Source organism: Schistocerca piceifrons, chromosome X (genome assembly GCF_021461385.2).
Source record: "Schistocerca piceifrons isolate TAMUIC-IGC-003096 chromosome X, iqSchPice1.1, whole genome shotgun sequence".
NCBI lineage: Eukaryota > Metazoa > Arthropoda > Insecta > Orthoptera > Acrididae > Schistocerca > Schistocerca piceifrons.
The window spans coordinates 606,521,875-606,538,570 of NC_060149.1; positions in this window are offsets into that span (position 1 = coordinate 606,521,875).

A 16,696-nucleotide genomic window follows, 5' to 3' on the forward strand; every position below is an offset into this window, starting at 1 on the left:
TAACGAGCTTACGGCACACAGATATGTTATGGCTACTGTACTGCAGTTTGTTATGACCAAAAGCGATAGAGACAGTTTGACTGCGAGAACTGTGGTCTAGTTTACATCACATTTTAAATATGTGCTGCGATGCTATGCTGGTTTTATGTATATTTTGTGACGATGCAACTATGGCTTCATTATTATAGGACAAGTTATAAAACGAATGCTTTATGACAAGCGCATGTTTTCGTATCCGTTAACGTAATCATTTTTCGCTATAGCATATTTCATTGCTGTAAGACTTGTATCACATTTCTCATGATATGCTGCAAATCTGAAGATGGTCATTTCCGACTGAAGCCGGTAATCTAAGGACCAAAAGTTTCGAGGTCACTGGCGGAAAAAAAAGAAATTCAAAGCACAGTAAGTTTTATCCGGTAAGGACCACCGCTGATGCAGTCCTCATTAGGTGTCTGAGGACATATGTGGAAGAACTAAAGTGTCTTATGAGACAATAGACTCCAATTTATTTCTCAAACTTGAAAGGGCTAGAAAAACAGGATGCGCATTATTATTCATCATACCACTTACTACCACGCCGCCAGAAACCCTGCGGAGTGCAGGTTTTGCATAATAGGCATATTGGCACCTATTCATTGCCACCAAGACCATACCACACAGGCTGATTCCTTGCCAAAGTTCGATGACGTCATCAACTCGCTGGTTCACTCATCCACCGAATTCCTGCAGAGTTAGTTGCTGCTTAGATATATGAGAGGACATTGACAGAAGTAGTTGTAACCCAATTAACTTTGTGACTATCTTTGAATGGACACCAGTTTGACACAGGGCTACTGATCTTTGTTAAACGACCCAAGAAACCCGATATCATAGAAAAAATATCGCAATGTCTAGTGTATTGTGTGATGAACCATTCCGTATAAAGTAAAGTACGGAAGACCATTCCTGTATATTGTCAAAGCCCACAACTAGAGAATAGTATGGTATCTAATTTATAAGTCATTTAAGGAAGTGCATTTCAAAAGAAGAATCCACAAGGAGTGGAGCATGAATTTATGCTGAAAAGGAATTGAGTGAATGAATAAAACAGTTATTGTGATGCTATACCGTTGGCTACGCCTACACTGCCAGCAACACACATTACACCCAAGTTACGTGGGCAGTGTGCTTCCTAGCAGACGACACATGAGGGCTGCCAAGTCACATACAGCTAGCAGACGGCGACTTAAGCGTCGACAGCGGCCGCTTCCCCACCGGCCCCACGGACCTCTTTCTTACACCAGCCACGTGGTCAGAAGCAAGACCGACTATATCCTGGCGCCAGGGGCTGTACTGAGGCAACGCCACTTAAACGACAAGGCCTCACAACTCATCTACGACGTCACGCAATCCATGCGAGGCACTTTGCGTCAACCGTGCCTTTCGCCAAATCGTTGCGCTAACACTGTTTTAGAAATGGATAAATATAAGACAGTATAAGACATTAAGACGATCGAACTTGCCTACAAATGAAATTATTGTGAGTTGCTTTGTTATCTCGGGGAAAAAAGCGGTAGCATGTACTGTTTTCAGCTCTGTCAGATACAAAAGAAAGAAATTTGTTGTGCTTAACACAAATTTGGATGCTGAAAAGTTCTAGGCACCATAAGCTCTCGAGCTGTAAGAAATGACATTACTGAGACTTAAAGCATTTTATTTCTTTCCCTAAGGTATGTTAGGTGTAAAATACATATGACACTGAAGCAGATGGCGGAAGAAGTGCTAATTAACAACAGCATATTTTGAGTTATTGTATGTTATATGTTTCGTAAATTTTAAAGACAAGGACACAAACAGAGTAGCACAGTGCATTCTGACGTCACACATGAAACTACTACCTCTCAGAATGTTGTGTATTGGGAAACAACAGCTAAAGTTATCAGTTTAATCCTTAATTGATGACAAGCATTTTCTTCCAGCGACCCCTTCAATTGTACCAAAGTTTTTATTTACGCTGGCACAGTTTTATTCTCGTAACACTGACACAAACAAAATTGTAGAATATACAGCTTACATATCTAAACGATTTTTAACAAATAATAGTATGCATCAGTAACATATTTCAAATATATGGTTTGAAGTAAATTGTAAACAATAAAAGTGGAAAAAAGATTACTGATAACTCTCACTAAACCTGTAAGCACAATCAAAACATACAGATATATCTATGAATTGCATGAAACAGCCCAGCATTACTCTAACAATGAAAGCATTCATTCCACAAAACACTTATGGAAACATTGCACAGAGTTACAAAGTATCAGTCCTCGTGAATGTAACCTTGTTTTCATTTGCTGTGTTCGTTTCACAGACATAATGAATGATGCCACATCCTCTTAATACTTAAAGTAAGGACAGATGGTAATAATTACTCAAACTACATCACATTTGAAATTCTAGATAGCAAAGTTTCTTATATAAAACATGTTAAATATTGAAAGTGCGGTTCTCAATTATTGTGCTAACGGGAATAGCACAGTATGTAGGGAAGATAGTAGATTTCAGTTTTCAAATGGGAGATCATATCCCACTAACTGATTTCTAAAGAAAAATGTATCTCACACCAATAGAGAAAGAAAAACAAGACAATCCAAATTCATGACACGTAAAGGAAATACAAACATGAAAACCTTGTCCAACCACAATTAGCTTTCAAAGCAGGATCAACGTAGCCCATGGTCAAAGACATGCAAATACTTCTCACCAAACTCTACAAAATGGCAATGCGGAAAGAGTGGTGTGCCGATAATTAGCAATATAAATGACAGCCATCTTAGGGACAGTAAAGTTGCTACCATTGCATCTTGAATATGAAACAAGAGTTTTCTGCTTTCAGTGCAAAACTACAAGAATACTGTTGGAAGTATGAAACATCTTTATTTTTAATTAATAAGGTATGCTATATAGTAGAATAATATCTATTTAAATATTATGGTGAGTACACACAGTAAGCAAAAATTCGGAAAACACACAATGGAGCATAAAAAAGGCACCAGAACTAAGAAAAAGTACGTACTAAAACATTAGGAATCCAGGAATTTACCAGTTCAAGTATGAAAATGAAAAGTGATGCATATGATCAGCAGAATATTTCACAGAAAAGCAGACATCATCTCAGATCACAAGTGCTGAACTTCACATTTGGACTGTAAAATACACTTAAAAATCTTCAGCATGTAGCCATATGTACAAATAATTTGCAATGTGAATTTAAAATTACTCATTTCAAATCGTTATGGTTTATCATGCAAAATGATCGATGGCACATGAAACTAACTAACTAACTAAAACTGCAACACTTCACATCAGGAACAAGAGCCAAATGTATGGGAATAACAAGTGTCAGCAAAAGCGCTCCTCTCATACAGCCAGACAGCAAAACTCAAAAATAACAGAAAATAGACATCTCGTAAATAACCTGGTAGATATCAGAAACCAAAATATTCCGCAATGAAAACAACAGGGGAAGCAAGACCAGCAATTATGACTAGATGCACTTATTTGCCATTCCTCTTACCACCCAACAACTCACTCACTCCATCCCATACCCACACTATTTGAAATTTTCATACTATCTGAAATCACATCACCTCATATCAAGGATAAGAGTCAAAGGACTTGAACCAAAAGTGTCAGCAACAGCACATACCTCATTCTTAAGGAAAGCAGTGCTCAAAGAACAGTAGAAATTAGAAAACTCTTAAATGGCCTGTTGGATATCAGAAACCAAATATTTTCAGAACACATTAAAAATGATAGGAGGAACAAGGGAAGCAATTATGACTAACAACACTTATCTCCCCCTTCTCTTAACCCCTAACTGCACGCTCGCGCCATCCTGCACCCACAGAAATATTTGACATTTGCATAGTACCTAAAATGATAATATATTACATCAGATACATAAGCCACAGGTATGGGAATAACAAGAGCTAGCAATATATTTAAAACACACTGAGAATATGTATTAGGAGGAACATACAAACAGTTATGACTAGATACACTTATTAGTCCTTCCTCTTAACACCTAACAGCTCACTCACCATCTTACACTCCACTAAGTAATACTCACCACAGTAATATAGTAGACACAAAGTATATTCTCTCTATATTGAAAATGGTGCAATTTTTGTAACATCAGAGCTGAACAAATAAATATCTACAGGGAGAGCTTACATGTACTGTAGTTAGCATTGAAAATTTTCTTAGTGAAGTTAACGAAAGTGGATGTCTACTCATGAAAATTACGTACACTTTTTTACTTTGTTTGTTTAAAATAAGTTCTTGCACCACAGTTTTCAGTTTCCTTTTGTTTAATGACCTACGCACCTTGTAATTTTCCATTTTACAATAGTTATTATGCAAAATATTAACACCTGTCCAAATAACAGATTTACACAATTCCTATGCTGAATGTTTGTCACAGACATCTACTGCCAAATCTTAATTGGTCTTCAAACAATCAAGAATTAATTTACATGCTGTCTGCCATTGATTTTGAAGCCCGAGAAAGGAATCACAGTGTTCATCTGATAATAGTTTTCGCATGAAACAAAAAGAATGCATTACTATCAGCAATGGCATTTTCTGTGGATATTGCAAGTCACCTCTATCAAGGTCTTTAATTAGTCTGTGCTCAGCATCACATGCCAGCTGTTTATCCATTGTTAAAAACTGAGCACAGTTACCACACTGTAACTTCTTTATTGTACTATAGCAACAGTATCCAGAAATGAATGTAAGCACTGGCAACTCTGGACTAATAAGTGCCAAATCACACTGACTAAAACTTAATTCACAAATACCTGATGCTGAGATGTTACAGGCAACATCAAGACATTCAGACTGATCACAGCTTTATACAGATCTAATTGCAATTTTCTTACCCGAGTCACCTTGTAAAGGAAGCTCTAACGAAGTTGATAATCTCAGCTTTTTCTCTGCCTCAAATATTTGCCTCATTGACACATGGTACTGGGATTCAGATAACTGTCGATAGAATCCAAACCTGGCTTCCAAGGCATCAGTCTGAAATTTTCCAGGCAGCAAGTATGACATTTTAAGTTCTGACAGACAATACCTTCTCAGTTCTAATAATGTATATGTTGTACGCTTGAGTGCAGAGTGTGTTTCTTTTCTGAGCTTACTACTTGACAAATTCATGGAGCTCCAGCTGTCTGGCCAATGTAGAAAATTTTCTAGAAATTTACACCTCTCATCATCCTTCTGGCTTGTTAGAGGCTTTTGCATTTCCTCTCTAAGTCTCAGGCCTTTCTAAGGGAACTTGACATTCACAATTTTCCATCATGTGCTTATTATTATAATAAATTCTGCAGTTCCTTCATAATTTTTAATGTTATTTGTAGGCCCAACTCCAGTAAACTATACTTAATGTTGTCATTAAAAATTTGACAAACAAGCTTTACATTGTTTTTCTAATGAAGAGGGCCACAGAGCTTTCATACTTAAATCATACCCAAATTTCAATCATTTATTTCTCTCAATGTCAAATATGGACCTAATTGCAGAAAATGAAGCTTGCATTCTCACAGATGTGTTTTCAAAGCTGGGGAAGAAAAACGTCAGAAGTTCGTTTCTAAAATTCACCCAGCTATTTCTGATGTATTTATAAATGTTTACTGGGTCTATAACATAAAACAATGGTCTGGAATGATCTGAAGGGTGTGGGTACGCAATACTAAACTGTGGTAGATTTGAAAAATTACTACCAGCTTTTCTATTAATTGAGTTATTGTCAGAACAAATACAAATAACCTTTAAACCTGATTGTTCCAACCCAATCGATACCGGTCAGCAGCCATTTTATTTACAGGCAAGATGTGGTCAACATCTTTAGATGATGAAATTACACCTTGCACCATAAACACATGAGCCGTTGTTGCAAGAGCAGTGATATCATTTGCCATACCAAATAAATTTCCTCCTTTGTAGTCCATGGCTGGCTTAATGTGTATTTCATCTAACATAAGTGTCACAAGAAAATCATGATGATTCAGGTTTGATACTTTCTGCCTAATGTAAGCCAGAAAGTTTGGACTTTTAGGGTCAACATCAGTATTTGAACACATGTTTCTTATAGCATTAAGATTGTAAATAGGCTGTTTAGGTTTTTATATTGGTAACGCCACGTAGCGCTCTGTCTGAAAATCACTGACTGCGCTGTGTGCAGTCTGTGGCTGGTTTGCATTGCTGGAATTTTTGCTATCGTAGTGTTGGGCAGTTGGATGTGAACAGAGCGTAGCGTTGCGCAGTAGGAGGTGAGCCGCCAGCAGTGGTAGATGTGGAGAGAGAGATGGCAGAATTTTGAGAGCGGACGATCTGGACTTGTGACCATCACAAAGAGTAAATTTGTAATACTGTATATCATGAACTGATATATATATCATGACTTCTGAACACTATTAAGGTAAATACATTGTTTATTCCCTATCAAAATCTTTCATTTGCTAACTATGCCTATCAGTAGTTAGCGCCTTCAGTAGTTAGAGTCTTTCATTTAGCTGGCAGAATTGGCGCTCGCTGTATTGCAGTAGTTCGAGTAACGAAGATTTTTCTGAGGTAAGAGATTCATGAAAGGTATAGGTTACTGTTAGTCAGGGCCATTCTTTTGTAGGGATTATTGAAAGTCAGACTGCGTTGCGCTAAAAAAATTAATTTTTCTAAGGGGATGTTTCATATGAATTAATGAAATACTGTGCTGATGAACCTCTTACGTTATTTGATTAAAACAGCTGAGCAGAACTGAACGTACTTACCCATTTCTCTTTTTACTTACTCTGATCATCGCTAAACTGACACACAATATTTTAAACACAACGCAATATGACTTTCACCCACACTGATGAGCAATACTCAAGTATAGGTCGAACGAGTGTTTTGTAAGCTACCTCCTTTGTTGATGGACTACATTTTCTAAGGACTCTCCCCATGAATCTCAACCTGGCACCCGCCTTACCAACAATTAATTTTAGATCATTCCACTTCAGATCGTTCCGTATGCTTACTCTCTGATATTTTACAGAAGTAACTGCTACCAGTGTTTGTTCCGCTATCATATAATCATACAATAAAGGATCCATCTTTCTATGTATTCGCAGTACATTACATTTGTCTATGTTAAGGGTCAGTGGCCACTCCCTGCGCCAAGTGCCTATCCGCTGCAGATCTTCCTGCATTTCGCTGCAGTTTTCTCATGCTACAACTTCTCTATATACTACAGCGTCATCCGCGAAAAGCCACATGGAACTTCCGACACTATCTACTAGGTCATTTATATATATTGTCAAAATCAATGGTCCCATAACACTCCCCTGTGGCACGCCAGAGGTTACTTTAACGTCTGTAGACGTCTCTCCATTGAGAGGAACATGTTGTGTTCTGTTTGCTAAAAACTCTACAATCCAGCCACACAGCTGGTCTGATATTCCGTAGGCTCTTACTTTGTTTTCAGGCGACAGTGCGGAACTGTATTGAACGCCTTCCGGAAGTCAAGGAAAATGACATCTACGTGGGAGCCTGTATCTAATATTTTCTAGGTCTCATGAACAAATCAAGCGAGTTGGGTCTCACACGATCGCTGTTTCCGGAATCCATGTTGATTCCTACAGAGTAGATTCTGGGTTTCCAGACATGACAAAAAACATGTTCTAAAATTCTACAACACATCGATGTCAGATATATAGGCCTATAGTTTTGCGCATCTGCTCGACGACCCTTCTTGAAAAGTGGGACTACTTGTGCTCTTTTCCAATCATTTGGATCCTTCCGTTCCTCTAGAGACTTGCGGTACACGGTTGTTAGAAGGGGGCAAGTTCTTTCGGGTACTCTGTGTAGAATCGAATCGAATTGGTATCCCGTCAGGTCCACGCAAGATGCCTTTCTGGTTTCATAAGCGTTTCGCCATAAACTTAAGTGAAAACAGTTATTGACCTTCAGCCTTGCCTTCTTTAGTCTACATCACACAATTAACTTCTAGTTTGTTGGTTAAATATCTAAGCTGTAACTGGTTTGAATCAGAGTGCTTCTTTGGTTCTTTAAATACTCAAGACGTAACCGTATTGAAGTCTGTCTGCTTAATGCTCCCTCCAGGCCAAGCTGATTTCGTAAGTTTAATAAATATTTTGTTTAGCATATTCTACGTGTTTGTGTTTTCCTTGAGCCATCTTAGGCGAATACTTTAGTTTAAGAGTCCGTATTCATATAATTATTATAGGAAAACACACAGTTTTAGTAATTCACAGGTCAAGTGTGCATCTGAGTAATTTTTAATTAGTAGTGCCGATGTAAGTCCCATGATAGTCGACGACTTCTTGGAAGTTAGCAGGGTTGGTGGAGCAGTTTATTACTCTGAGATTCATTCCACCTGACTACCATTATGACTAAACAGAATGCTGGAATGTGGTGTAATATGAGTTGCATATTATTATTAATGTATCGGTACCAGTGGTTAGCCACTTGAAAGCCTTGATGCCACATAGATTGTATTAAATCAGGAGCGCAACGTGTCAACGTCCACCTAAAGATTGTAACGTAAGCACCACAGACCTTTACATTTCTCGAAGATGTTTGGCTCTCAAAGATAGTCCTGCTCTCTCGCTTTAGATGCTACTCACTGTATGCAATCTAGGGCAGGAGCAAATCAACCAAGTAATATTGTAATGAAAAAGGCTGTTGCAGCAAATAAGAACACGGACCTACCTTGATAAACAAAATATATTTCAGACTCGCAGTGTTCTCCAAGAAAGCACATGTTACCACATCAAGGGCTTGCTATTACAGTAATATTTGGCACTTGCAGTTGATCCGAGAGCACACAGGTGACAAAGTATCAGGCTAACGTCTTCCCTTACGCACCTTATTATGACAAATCTCTCATTTATGTTCATATATTATCTTCACAATAAATCAGGCTGTATCCTTCAGAACAATGCAGAACAATCTATTTTCTCTTTACATGTATAGAATTTAGATACCGGTTCCCCGCAATTAGTTTTGCACTGCCATCCGAGACTTCTAATGATGTAACTACAACAAACATTCACTCTCCTGAACATTAACACATTTCACAATGAATTTAGGTTCGTTTAAGTGCACTTGACTCTACGCCCATATTGCTTACAGTAAAACCTTGAAAACTTATCACAAATTCACACCTGCGCCGAGCCATCCAAGAAATCACTTATCCATGACAATGAGACTGCATCTTAATTGTGATACGCGGTTCTATCTTTGTTCTTAAGTTCATCACAGTTCCAATGAGACTTCGTATCACACAATTAAAATTACTGTCTCACGTACGTTTTTGCTGGCGTATTAAATTGCGGAATAACCTGTCGCTACTCAACTGTTGTTCCAGACACTCGGAGCAGTTCCTGGAAAGCCATTTGTACTTTAAAAGTACTTACTGACCGAATAAAGTTAGCATTAGCGGTCAGATACGGGTCTGACCATCATGAAGGAACCAGGGCGACTCTCCAGAGCGAAAGTACCAACGCCAAAACTAGCGCTCCCCTCCACTTCATTCGTACCTCCCCGCCGATGAGTAATTACATCGTTACTCATCCTATAAACTAACGAGAGAAAATAGTATGTAAGAGAGGAGATGGTTTCCTTAAGCCCTGTCCTCAATTACGTGCTTTAGATTAAATTTACAATATATTTTTCTTATCCCGCGCCCTTTCTGATTTCTGATACTGGAGCGGTATCACTAGGCTGTAACTGTTGCAGAAGATGTTCGAAATCTATCATTTTCCCACGCAACTGGCACTCCCATCTACATCCGGCCACTTCAACCAGTACGCCTTCCTGCTCGAGGTAACAGGCCTTCTTATACTGATCGTTCGACGTATGCCTATCCACTGCCTTCTGCATACTGTCATTTACATTTACTGTGATTAATAACGAAAGTATATTAATTCACATCGCCTGATGGGTGGCGTGAATTACCTTGGTTTAAATCTGTGTAAAGACCTTACGTTATTATTATTATTATTATTAAAATTACTATTGAAGCCTGTAAATAAAATTTTGGAACAGGGTGGGTATATTTACACAGACCTACGTAACGTAGTTGCTACGTTACCATCTGTAACACTGATGTTTGGTGAGGCACTTACCTGTGTAGTGTGACAGTGTGCTGCGTGGAAGTAGAGACGAGAAGAATCGGGGAAGTAAGAAAGCTTCACTACTTCTGGTGATTAGCAGTAGCCATGCTTGTATTTTGCAAGGACCTTCAAGACTTTGGTCGCGGCCACGACTACGTTCAGAGACCACAAATGGCCACTCTTCATGCGGCAGTAACGTCACATTTACTGACAAAGGCCTTCGAAGCGTGATTTCTTCATTAGAGTACTGTGAAGCATGTTACATACAAACAGGTTCAGGAGAAAGAAAGAGGATCCTATAATGTCTGAGTTTCGAGAGTTTCCTGCTAACCTCATGGCAAACGACTCAGGGAATAAAAACATCAAACAGTTAGCAAAACCTTAGCTTGTCAAGAGGCTTCACGTATAAAGGAACTGGTGAGGATACTGTTCTGTGTTTGGCAGGTGATAATTCTAATGATGTACTTTATTATCTTTTTTTCTGACGTTATTCTTGTACATGGAGCATGCACATTGCAGCCATAGCTGAAGCAGCTTACTTACTGCTGCAATGATTCCACAGTTTTCATAAATGACGCTTACTACAGAGGTACACTCTGAAGCAAAGCAAGTTAAATTTATCATTAGGCCAAGAGAATTTTGTAACGTCTGTCCAAGCTGACGTGAAGACTAAGGGAAAGAATATCCTAAGTAATCGTGATCCTGTGCAAAACTGAAGCCATGTTATTTAAGAAATGGCCGAGGAAATGATTCTCGGCCTTTGGCAGTAACGCTCTTTAAGAATTTGGTAACGGCCTCAGATTCTAATGCAAAAGTAGAACTTACTGCGTAAATATGTGTGACATATGTTACTTTTAGAGTATTGTTTCTTCTTTCTTTTTGTGTTTATTTTAATCATAGTAATGCAACTAACCATCAAAGAAGTGCCTTGGCTATTTTTTTGTTGTTTTTAATTTGTTGTACTTTACTGTTATCATGTGTAGGGAATATCATATTTAGTATCCTCTATTACCATTGATAAGCACTGCAGTGCGTAACTGGATGCCAAGTCGGCCAGTATTGATGTTACTATGTTAAACCTAATAGAAAATTGGTTGAACGATGGAGCATTTCAACACCAAGATTAAGGTGTAAGTAGGCTGCTTGTTCGCTTGAGGCGCTGTTGACTAGGCGTCAGCGTCAGTTGATGCTAAGATGGCGACCGCTCAACAGAAAGCTTTTTGTGTCAACCGTCACAATGTCTGTATATGGGGCACTGAGAATCCGCGGGAAACAACTCAGTATGAACGTGACTCGCCTAAGGTGAACGTTTTCTGTGCCATTTCAGCCAATAAAGTTTTTGGTCCCTTTTTCTTCAAAGGTGCTACTGTAACTGGACTACAGTATCTGGAGATGTTAGAGAATTGGCTGTTCCCTCAGCTCGAACAAGAAGCACAACAATTCATATTTCAGCAGGATGGAGCGCCACCACATTGGCACTTATCTGTCCGTAACTACCTGAACGTCAACTACCCGAGGCGATGGATCGGCCGCCAGGCAGCCCGTGACAGAGCACTTCATCACTGGCCTCCAAGAAGCCCTGATCTTACCCCCTGCGATTTTTTCTTATGGGGGTATCTTAAGGATATGGTGTTTCGGCCACCTCTCCCAGCCACCATTGATGATTTGAAACGAGAAATAACAGCAGATATCCAAACTCTTACGCCTGATATACTACAGAGAGTGTGGAACGAGTTGGAGTATCGGGTTGATATTGCTCGTGTGTCTGGCAGGGGCCATATTGAACATCTCTGAACTTGTTTTTGAGTGAAAAAAAAACCTTTTTAAATACTCTTTGTAATGATGCATAACAGAAGGTTATATTATGTTTCTTTCGTTAAATACACATTTTTAAAGTTGTGGTATTCTTTCTGAATCACCCTGTATTATGACTATTAAGGTAAATACATTGTTTGTTCTCTACTAAAATCTTTCATTTGCTAACTATGCCTATCAGTAGTTAGTGCCTTCCGTAGTTTGAATCTTTTATTTAGCTGGCAGTAGTGGCGCTCACTGTATTGCAGTAGTTCGAGTAACGAAGATTTTTGTGAGGTAAGTGATTTGTGACAGGTATAGGTTAATGTTAGTCAGGGCCATTCTTTTGTAGGGATTATTGAAAGTCAGATTGCGTTGCGCTAAAAATATTGTGTGTCAGTTTAAGCACAGTCATGTATAATTGTTGAAAGGGAACGTTTCATATGTCGACCCTTAGCCGAGGATACCTCACTGGAATCTTCTGATTTTTTCTTGTAGTTTGTGTAATTAGTGTAGCTTTTGTTTATTGCTAGCGCGTAATTATAGAGAGAATTTCCTTTGTAGTTGTAGTTTTTCATTGTCGTACACAGTTGTGGCATGCATGTAGATTTGCACCAAGTATTTCGCAGCTGCGCTTGTAATTGACTAGATATTATTTTCAATGCTATGTTAATGTGTTTGCTCTTCAAATTGTGCTTTTCTGTGTTGTCGTGTGAAATATTGTGACAATAATGGCGTGTGAAAAACGTAATACTAGGCTTCAAAGTAAACTGAGAAATGACAGTGAAGACGAAAGCAGTGTGTTAGCGCCGTAGAGTAATGAATTAACTAATGTTCAAAGTAGTAATTTGGTAACTGTGCATAGGGAAATGGAGCGGGCTGCAAATAATGGTGTAGGCAGTGAAACAATTAGTGAACAGGGAAGCATTATCGATCGATCGGTCGGCAACGGCTCGCCTCAGGAATTCGAAATGACAGAACACAATATTGCAAATACTGTAGACTCAGGTTTTGGGTCCTCACCGTTTTCTCAAATGAGTCAAGACACATTTTCTGCATGTCAAAACGTGAATGTTGCCGGTCAAAATGCACTGCCAAAAAGCATAGAGAAACACATTCCAGACATTAATACATTATTATTGCAATTAATGCAACAAATGGAACAAAATCAGAGACAAACACAGCAAAAGCTTCAAAAGTTAGACACAATGGAACAAAATTAGAGACAAACACAGCAACAGTTAGACGCAATGGAACAAAATCTTCACACCACGCTTGAATAAACACGTGAAGATTTAACTACTGAGTTACATAACATTGAATCGAAATGTCAAAAAGCCTGTAATGATGTAAAAACACAAATTTGTGAGCATTTTCAACCTATTTTTTCGCGGCATGAAAATGCATTACAGAATCACGAAGCAGCCATAAAAGAACTGAAAATTATTGTTCATGAAAATCATGAGACCTTGCAAGCTAAAATTGACTCAGTTGAATCTACCGATTCGGTTACGCAACTTGCAAAAACTCAGGAAAACTTAAAGGACACAGTAGATACGATATCAACACAAATGGACACTCTGAAACTTGGTTCAGAAAAACACACAGAGGAAATAATTTCACTATCGGGTAAAGTAGCAGAACTTTCAGATCAGTTCACTAACTTATCTACAAAGGTAGATGATGATCTGAATGACACAAGACCTGTAGCTTTCACTGATACTGAAGAGTATGAACAAATTAGAAAATTCAAACAAAATCAAAATCAAATCGATACACAGTACAAAAGAGAAATCCGGGAAGTACAAGATCAGTTGGCACAAGTAATACAAGAATTACTTATTTCAGAGGACACTCGCGCTCCAGTACGGGAAGAGGGACATAGAAATACGGAGCAACCACAAAAAATAACACAGGACACTTAGGAAATTATGAAAGAAATTCGCAAGGCGCATTGAATTTTGAGATGGAACCGCCGAAAAGAAGTAACAATGAGCGATGTGCGACTCGCCGACACGATGATTTTGACTATAAGCTGTTCATTACTACACGTAAATTCAAAACATTTAAGAATTCTGGCAACGACATTCATCCACGAGCATGGCTTCATCAATTCTCAATATGGTAACCAGAACTATTATTATCAAGGGACGCAACAGTTCAGCGCGCAGTTACGATCCAGGGAGAAATTCTCCACCACGTGACCGACAAGAAAGAAACTGTGGAATCTACCGACATGACGACAGACGATATAATCATAACGACAGACCTGAATTTTATCAGAACTGGTGGGATTCAAACAGAGCAGGGCACTCTCGACAAGGTGAATTTGTAGAAGTTAGGTCTCCTAATCCTAATAACGACGCGCGCCAACAAAGAAACAGACAAATGACTCGCATGGCAGGCAGCTACGTGCGCCAGCTGGCTCAGAGAAAAATAACATAGATGCTAACCTTGAGAAAAATTCCAGTATTCTTTACCAACATATACCACACGATGATTCCATTGAAGCTGGAGCTCTGCATAGTAGTAAGAGTAAAGGCTTGCACCACACTTCACATGTAAAACCGTTTATTGAGAGATAATCTATTTTTTTTAAAATTTAGTCTTTGCCATAAAATTTTTCACTTCACATTTCTAGTATGCTTTGTTAGACTTAAGAAACTGTTAACATGCAACAATGTTTGAAGTTAAATATCCAGTCAAGAATCAAGAGAACATATTTAAACAGAAATTACGAATGCATTGTTATGGTGAACAGACGACACAGTGTTATTGTGTGTGTACATTCTTGTTTGTTAGTTGCACGATTACGTAACGACTATAAGACTTACATACTTAGAACACATACTGGTACTGCTAATGAGATTTTAATGCAACATTTTGGTTTACTTGAAAATACATTCTGGATTGAAAGTACTTTCTGTGAGATACCAGGTGGCACAGTGGTTAGTTTATGTGACAGCTACACGATTTTATCACGACGCTACTAATGAGTTACAATGTTGCTTTTGCGGTGTTTCTGTTTTATGTCTGCACAGTTTTATGTATTATTCTGGAAAGTAAAACATGTTTTAGTAGTAACTTTTGTGGTATAGCTGCAATGAGACAGTCTTTTCCGTAGCACAACAATACGTTACATTATAGTACTTTCTTGATCATGGTAAGGTATGTAATAACTACGATACCTATACGCAAGGCATTTCACTTTCGTTTATGATGAGGTAAGTACATTGACTTCAGCAGAACGTTGCTTACAGAGGACGATAGCTACGACACTTCCACAGAATTATCTTACAGCAAGATGCACATTTAGCGCTACAGGACACGCATTTGAGTGATTAATTTTGTACTTAAACCATTTATTTTTCAAGATTTTTCAATTACAAAGAAAGTTTTCCGTGATACATTTCATTCCATTGCTGTAATCTGTAACACGTGAGGGTATAATTACATTAATCCTCATGGGGGTACACACTTACTTTGTGTGCCATGTGTTTGGCAAGCACAAGGAGCCCTAGCTAATATGGTATTTGCTTATACAACTTTACACATCGGTACCATATTTCTCCAACACACAAATTACACAGCTATCTGATCATTTAACTGAGAGATAAACATTTTCTTTACTACATCAGTGACACATATTTACGCAATTACAGAGTTGGATTACTTCACACTTACGAAATTGTATTTTGTCTGTACTTTGTGAACTATTCATATTTTTTCGAAACCATTGTGATACTATGAGAGCTTTGAATGATGTATTTGGTAAGGGAGCATGATTTTAAAGTACGTTTGAGGTAGATGACACTATTGAAATGAGCAGAGAATATTTTTAGATTTTGACATTATTGCAGAAAGCTACGACGTTTTTGAGATTTGACTGAGGTGTTATGATGTTATTTTTACGACGACGATGTGTATTATGCTGTTGAGATATGTTTATGATCAATAAGCCGATGTTATATGAGGAATTTGATTATGCTACATATTTATTAAGATGAAATAGTGAAGAAGTGTCGACGAATACAGTAATAAGGTACGGAATAATGAGTAGTGGTTAGTGACTCTGACTTGTGAAAAAGGATGTTGGAAACCAAGAATCGTCCTTTAAGAGTTATGAAATGTGTGTAAATGCGTGAATGTATCACAATGCAGGCAAAAATTTTTTGCACACTGTTATATTCATAGGATTTTGTTTCTACACATTTGCAACGCAAATTCTCGACCTGTGAAATTTTTTATATGTGACTGTCACTGTAATGCAAACTGGTGTCATAAATATTTCAGTAAGAAAGTTAAGTGACCACCTTCGCGTAATGAGTTGTGGTCACCCAGCTGCACGACAGTCGCCTGGAACAAAGCCATTAGTGTGTGCCTTTCAGAGGCACAGGTGGAGAAAAAAAAAGAGGCCATTATCCTCGCTATTGACATTCCTCTGTAGAAAGCATCGCAAATACGACACGCTCAAACTTGAAAACATATGATTATACTGTGGAGCTCTTAATTTATATTTACTAAAATGCCTAATGAAACGATGAGAAACATTGCATGGCTATTGTCTTGCTAGTTGAGAGAAATGCCATATGACTTGCTTTATGTATTTATTTACTCATTTTGTTTAATATCTAGTTTCTAGCTGCACTGCAGCATTGGTTAAAATAAAATTTAATAGATGTACTAATATAGTTATTTTATGCCTACAGATCCAGTCAATTATAAATTTATGATCT